Source organism: Callospermophilus lateralis (assembly GCF_048772815.1).
Source record: "Callospermophilus lateralis isolate mCalLat2 chromosome 10 unlocalized genomic scaffold, mCalLat2.hap1 SUPER_10_unloc_2, whole genome shotgun sequence".
In the NCBI taxonomy this organism is placed as follows: domain Eukaryota; kingdom Metazoa; phylum Chordata; class Mammalia; order Rodentia; family Sciuridae; genus Callospermophilus; species Callospermophilus lateralis.
The window spans coordinates 649,316-657,108 of record NW_027510152.1 but is presented as its reverse complement, the minus strand read 5'-3'; the positions used below and the strand labels follow the sequence as shown (position 1 = coordinate 657,108).

At 32.0% G+C, this 7,793-nt stretch overlaps 1 pseudogene; it reads right to left on the bottom strand.

Annotated features, from left to right (window-relative positions):
- Positions 1-3,207: 3,207 nt before the first annotated feature.
- LOC143387365 (guided entry of tail-anchored proteins factor 1 pseudogene) lies at positions 3,208-3,645 on the bottom strand (annotated as a pseudogene).
- Between the last annotated feature and the right edge of the window lie 4,148 nt (positions 3,646-7,793).

The following is a 7,793-nucleotide window of genomic DNA, read 5'->3' as shown; positions in this document are numbered from 1 at the left end:
TAGTAATAGAAATGCGAATTTAATATTGATACATATTATGATTACATAGGTAAAATACACATAAAATTTCATATTGGTATACAAGATTTTAAATAAAATTTGGTTTCAGTACTGAGGTAAGGTAAGTTTTTATGTAAAATGTTTGTTTAAGTTAGGGTTAAAGAATTAACATATATATGAGGATATATGAATATTCATTAGAAAGTACATGTGAAATTCTGTATGAAAACAGATACATACATGTTCTGACAAAGGGAATAATAAAATGTGAGTCATGTGTTTACATATTTTATAAATATGGGAAATGAAATGATATATATTATAAAGGATTTATTGTTATAAAATATGTATAATAGATATTGAAAATTGAGTTAGAAGTAAAAATACCCATTAATATTGATACAGGTGTACATGGATTTATATAAAAATTGGTTAATTTGTAGAGGTAAGATTAGGTTTAGTATGAAATTTTGGGTTAATGTTAGGATTAAAAAAATTAGCATGCATATGTGGAAATATAAATAGTCCTAAGAATGTACATGAAAATATGTGCAAAACATATATAAATATACATGTTGTGACACAAAGAAGTGTAAAATATCAGTCATATGACTACACTTCCTGTATATAGGTTAATTGGAGGATGTATACTATAAATGATATATATTAATATATATGCAGATTTAAAATTGATAATTAAAAATGGAAGTCAAAATACAATTTAAAATTTATATTGGTGTCTTTTGATTCAAGTCAAATTTGACTTAGATATAGAGATAATGTAAAGGCAATATAAATTTTGGTTTGAGTTAGGATTAGGGTATAGAATGGACACATATGCTGGAAAATATCTGTATTCACGTGACTGACATGTAAAAATATGTAAAAAGACATAAAAGATACATGTCCTGACACAAGGGAGAGTATTTTGTAAATAATGTGATGAGACATTTTGTAAATATGGAGTTAGAAATAGATACCCTATAAATTATATAGTGATATGTATGTAAATTTATAAAATTCTTATTGGTGTATAAAGGTTGAAGCAAAATTTTCCTTTCTTATAGAAGTAATATAAGGATCAATATAAAATTTTGGATTGTGTTAAGGTTTTAGTGAAAGAATGAATATTTGAATTGGGAAATATCAATATTCATAAGAATATACTATGAAATTATGTTTCATAACATATATAAACACACATGTTGTGACACAGGCATGAGTAAAATGTAAGTCATGTGATTACAAATTTGGTAAAAATGGGGATGAAGAATATATCCTATAAACAATATATACCAGTATATATGCAAATTTAATATTGATAATTAAACATATAAGTCAAAATACACATAAAATTTTATCATAGTTTACATCCTTTTAATAAAATTTGGTTTAGTATTTGAGATAAGTTAAGTGTTTACATAAAATTTTGGTTTGAGTTAGGGTTATAATTAGCAAGAGTTTGTGGAAATATGAATATTTCTAACAATACACCTATGAAATTATGTACAAAAACATACATGTAGTAATACAAGGAAGAATTAAAAAGTGAGCCATGTAATTACACATTTTGTAATGATGGGAATGCAAGGATACATATCCCATAAAAGATGTAGCATAATACAAATGCAAATTTAACATTGATAATTGAAAATAGAAGTGAGAATACACTTTAAAATTCATATTCTTGCCAGTCACAGAGTTGAACACCTCTAATTCCAGCCACTCTGAAGGCTGAAATGGGAGGATTATGAGTTTCAAGACAGCCCCAGCAGCAGCAAGGTGCTAAACAATCCTGTCTCTAAATAAAATACAAACTAGGTCTGGAGATGTGGCTCTGGTCTCAAGTGTGAGTGAGTTCAATTCTGGTTTAAAAAAAAATCAAATTTTGGTATATGGATTTAAGTAAAATTTGGTTTACATATAGAGGTAGGATAAGGGTTAATATAATCCTTGTTTGTGTTAGGATTAGGGGTAAAGACTGAATATGTATATCAGGAAATATAAGTATTCATAAGATTGTAAAAGTGAAAATATGAATGAAAACATAGACTCGTGTTCTGACACAATGAAGAGTAAAATGTTGAGTCATGTGATTACATGTTAGAAGTCAAATAACTATCAATTCAAATTAACTTATTCAGATTCCCTATTTTGTTTTTCAAATGCATTTCAATCTATACAGCAGAAATATTAATGTTTATAAAATTTATAAATATTATAAATATTAAATTTATATGTTTAAATATTATATATTTAAATTTATATATTTAAATATTATAACTATTAAATGTTTATAAAACATACTTAATTTGAAATGCTTTCAATACAAAACAATTCAATCACAAAACAATGCATTATGGTCTCATCAGTACATTTATAAAACACTGTAATGAAAAACTAACAGTTGCAAATAAGTAGATGATATACACTATAGAAATGTTCATCCAACTAATGACTTTAGACACAAAGAACACACAATGTCAATTAGTGTTATTCTTTCAATTTTACTACATGAGACAATAAACCAAATGTTCAAGTTCTACTAGTTGTAATAAAACTATCTAAAATAGATATAAAAGTACTTAAGTTTGGGCTGCAGTTGTATCTCAGTGGTAGAGCACTTGCCTAGCATGAGTGAGGCACTGGGTTCTATCCTCAGCACCATCTACAACTAAAAAATATATAAATTAAAATATTTTTAAAAGTATTCAAGTTTTTAGAAAATTTGACTTTCCAGTTGGCAACAGGACCACAATGTGCCAATAGAGCAAATCAGGAGTAAGGTATGTAGGCCCCCATCCTGTTTCAAATCTGGTGTTACTGTAGAATACTGTAGAATACTGGGATTCTTACAAGAATCTCACATAAAGCCCAAGAACATATTCAATACAAAACTACCTTATGTACTTTGGTGTTTTCTTTTCGTTTGTTTTGTATTTTTAAGCAGCAATCAGACTTTTAACCTAATAAGAGAATCATTTTAGAAATCATAATAGCTGGGATAGGTGTGGTGGGGCACAAGTGTAACTCAAAAACTCAGGAGGAAGAGGTATGAGGATGGTAAGCTTGAGGTCAGGCTGGGCAACTTACCAAGAACCTGTCTCAAAATTAAAAATAAAAAGGACTGTGGCTGGGGTTAGGTGGTAAAGAACCTTTGAATTCAACCCCCAGTTTAACAACAACAACAAAATCCCACAGTGGTATTCATCTGTCTTTTCGACTGAAAGGGTAAAGTACAAGGGGTCACCACAACTTGTTACAGACAAAAATTCAACTAGTAATTCTAACACCACCTGCTGTTCTAGCAGGGAAGGCTACCAGGAGGTCTAGTGGGGTTATCCATTTCCTCAGCACAACAGTCACAGGGGCAGAATAATACTTCCAAATGAGTGACATCATCAAGGTAGCTTGCAATGTACAGAAAGCAACACTTAAAAATCATTTTATCTTGGCTAGTTGAGCAGTCCCTGCTTTCACATAAGTCTTGAGCTGGTCCACCATCTTGTTGATCTTCCATTCCAGCCTGGCATATCTGACAAACTCATACATCTTGTTGACCATGGAGAACTCTTGCTTCATATCCTGGATCTCTGCCCTCATGTGTGTCTCTGGCTCTGCATCATTCTGCAGCACTCTGGACATGAAGGAGGACAAGGTCAGAAGGAGGATCAGAAGGATATTGCATCCAAACAGGAAGCAGAGGACCAGCAGCCACGTCCAGCTGTGGGACTTGGTCAAGTTCTTCCATTCTTCCCAGATACTCCCTGCAGCCCAGGCACCTCTAACAGAAGCTCCAAGGGGACCTCATCAGTAGGCGCACCCGCAACTGCGCAGTGAGTCCCACTAGCCCTGCTTCCTTGAATGAGGTTTGTAAAATTTATTCCTACACACATTATATTTTTGATGCTTTCTTTAATTGTTATAGCCCAACTTAGATTATGTATCAGCCCAATAAGCACCCTATAAAATGGAGGATATTAATAGATAAGACAAGATTAGATAATAGGGTAAATAATGTTAAGTTATCCTGACTGTACTTAAAAGAATTTAGCCTTTGGCTGGAGTTGTGGCTAGGTGGTACAGCGCTTACCTAGCATTTTTAAGACACTGGGTTCAATTCTCAGCACCCCATATAAATAAAGTCCATTGAAAACTTAAAAACAAAACAAAACAAAACCTTGCCTAAGTGACTCCATTTGGAAGTTCCAAAATGTAACCCTAGTTATATAACTTATTTCTTGTAAAAGTTGTTTATTTTTGTACCGCATGTGTTTGGAACAAGGATGTGGTTATATGCATTGGGTGGCTGATTGTTAACTTTAGCTTCTGTGTCCTCCTTGCTTGCTTGCATCTACATTTTTGAGGATGTTGTTTTTCACCTAATAAACCTCATAGAACTTGTACCCTGTACTGTTCCTGGCAGAAACAGTTTGGGTCCATCACGGAGCAGTTGCCAGCTAGCTAAATAAAGACTCTCCAATTTGGAAAAAATTCAGTTGAGAGTGTTTTCCGAGCTATATACCCACAACAAAATGGTATCTTTTTTTTTTTAATCTCTATTTATGAACATTCACTTCTACCCTATGTACAATTGATTTTTATTTGTATGTTGATCTTGAATCCTGCAATTTTACTATTACTTCCAGACATTTTTAAAATATTCAGTGATTTTTACTTTAAATGTTCATGTTTTCTTCAAATAAAGTTAATTTCTTTTTTAATTTTTCATTAGTATGATTTTTAGTGTTTTTCCCCCCTTAACTGAGTACATCGACAGACTCTTTAGTAGCAAACCGAAAGAAATGATATGTACAAAACCCTGTTTGTTTCTGAGGATTTGGGTAAGTATTCAGTTTATTGTCATTAAGTATTGTGTTTCTGATAAGTTTTTAATAGATTCCCTGTGTCAGACTGAGGCACTTATTTTCTATTCCTAGTTTGCTAAAATTTTAAACAGAAGTTGATATTGGGTTACTAGGAAATACTTTTCTACACTTATTGATTTTATAAATATATATGTGTATATGTAAATGCATATTACATATATATGTCATTTTATATTATTGATATGGAATTGCATTGATCAATTTTGGAATGTTAAATCAACTTTGCATCTCTATGAAAAACTTTGGTATGATATATTAACCTATTTCGTATATTGTTGAATTTTCTTTGCCAAGTTTTGCTTAGAATTTTTGCATCCAAGATCATTGTGTGGGGGGTTGGGGTGGGAGTGTTGGGGGGAGTCATTAGGGAATTAGTGATCTTAGTTTGTAATAATATTCTCTTGCAATGCTCATTCCTGGTTGTTTTTTTTTTCATGAAAATAATACTGGACCCATTAAGTGAGTTGAAAAGCACTTCATCTTTCTTTATAGTTTTGTGTAAAATTTTATTACTTCTTCCTTTTGTAATTGGAATTCAATATTGTTGCCACTTGAGATTGGATTGGTATTGGTACAAGGGTTTTTAACTAAAATTTCTATTTCTTTTATAGATACAAGACAATTGACCAAATCTATTTCTTCTTGAGTAAGTTTTGGTTTATTTTGAACTTTGTAAGAATTTATTCATTTTATAATAGTTCTCAAATTTATTGGCATAAAGTAATTCATAATATTTTCTGATTCTTTTTTTGAGGGGAATGTGGTTGAGTGCTTGTTTGTAGATATTCTGTCCATGGAAATAGACATGGAAGCATTTCCCCTGGTGAGCAAATTCCCAGGGGTGATAACTGGTGCCCTGATTCCCACAGTAGGCATACCCAGCCTCCTCCCTGTGAGGTAATTAGACAACTAAGCAGTCACTATTCGGTCTCCTTAACAATGTCCTTGGAGAGAAATTGCTCTGTGTTTGTATTAAGGGGATCTTATCTCAGTTAGCTAGCACTTGGGTTAAGGAAATACTGATTAGAATATAGTCATAGTAACAGGAAGTATATATTCTTTGAGTTAAAAACTCCCAGGCAGGGAAGAGTGGTCCTTTCACTTCTGTACTTCTTCATCATCACTTCATTTTGCTCCTCTCCACTCCTCCTGTTTGCTTGTACTTGTGTGTCTGTGTCTGTTCTTTGTGCACCTCCTTACAGGTATATCTCCACAGGTGTTCCTTTACACTTGGTATTGAACCCAGAAGTGCTTAACCAGTGAACCCACATCCCTATCTCTTTTCATTTTTTTTTAAATTTTGAAACAGGGTCTCAGTAAGTTGCTTAGGGTTGTATTAAGTTGTTGAGGCTGGCCTCAAACTTATAATTCTTCTGTCTTAATCTCCTGAGCCACGGGGATTACAAGAATGTGCCAGCAGGACAAGTTGACTTTTCATTTAATATCCATAGAATATTTAGTGATATAATGTCTCACATTCCTAATATTGGTAATTTGTGTCTATTGTTAAATTTACTTGTCATTCTTCTAAAGATTTATCAAGGTTATTTTATTTGTTCTAGAGACAGCTTTTGTTTTTATAGATTTTAGAAGTGTTTTACTTAATTGATTTCTGTGCTGATAGTTCTTTTTTCTCTGACTTCATTAATTTCTTGTTTGTTTTTATTTTCTGCTGTTAAGGTGGAAATTTTATCAATACAAACTAATTAGACAGATAATACATGCAGTAACACATATCCACACTATACCTACCTCTCTATTACATCACATACTTTCCCCTGTGATTTTCATCTTGCATTACTGGGACACATTTGCTGCAATTAATGACCCCAAATTGGCACTACATTATTAGCTGTATTCTATAACTTATATTGTTTCACTCTGAGTTACACAGTTTTGCGGCTTCTGATAGAATGCATAATGATAGAATGCATTCACCAGCCTAAAATCCCCTACGATTCACCTATTTATCCTTCCCCTCTTTCGTCCTAAATTCCTGGTAACTATTGAGTTTTCTAACTCTCTGTATAAATTTACCTTTTCCAAAATGTTGTATAGTTTAAATTTTCTAGTATATAGCATTTTTAGATTACCATCTTTCATTTACTAGTATACATTTATAATACCTCCATGTCTTTTTATGGATTCATACCTCATTTATTTTCATTGCTGAGTAATATTCTGATGTATGCATGAAGTACTGTGTGTTCATCTATTAACCAGGACAAAGACTCCTGGGTTGCTTCCCGTTTTTCTGATTATCAACAAATCTTCCATAAATATTCATGTGCAGGCTTTTGTTGAACATAAATTTTTGACTCATTAAGACAAATACTTAGGCATGAAATTGCTGGATTGTAAAGTAAAACTATGTCTTTGCAAGAAACTTCAGAGTGGTCTTCCAAAGTGAATGTACCACTTTTCATTCTGACCAACACCCATGAAAGTTCCTTTTACTTCATATTCTCACTTGTATTTGATATTGTCATTTTTCAAAAAAAAATAGCCATTTCAATTGTGGCATAGTAGTGTCATGTTGAAAATTCCTAATTACACATGGTATTATGTAGTTTTCAATAAGCTTTTGTTCCATGTGTAGATTTTCTTTGGTAAAATGGGTTTTCAGGTTTTTTAAAATCTATTTACTAATTGTGTTTTTTCCTTATTATTGTATTTTTGGAGTTACTTTTATACTTTGGATGCAGGTTTTAAGAAGATATTTGTTGTGTAAATATATTTTCCCAGTCTATGATTTGTTTCTTTATTCATTCAACATTTTTTCCAGAGTATTCGTTATTGATTGATTGATTGATTGATTCATGCATTATTTGTGATGGTATCTCACTATATTGCCCAGGCTTGTCTTAAACTACTGGACTCATATATTCCTACCACCTCAGCCTT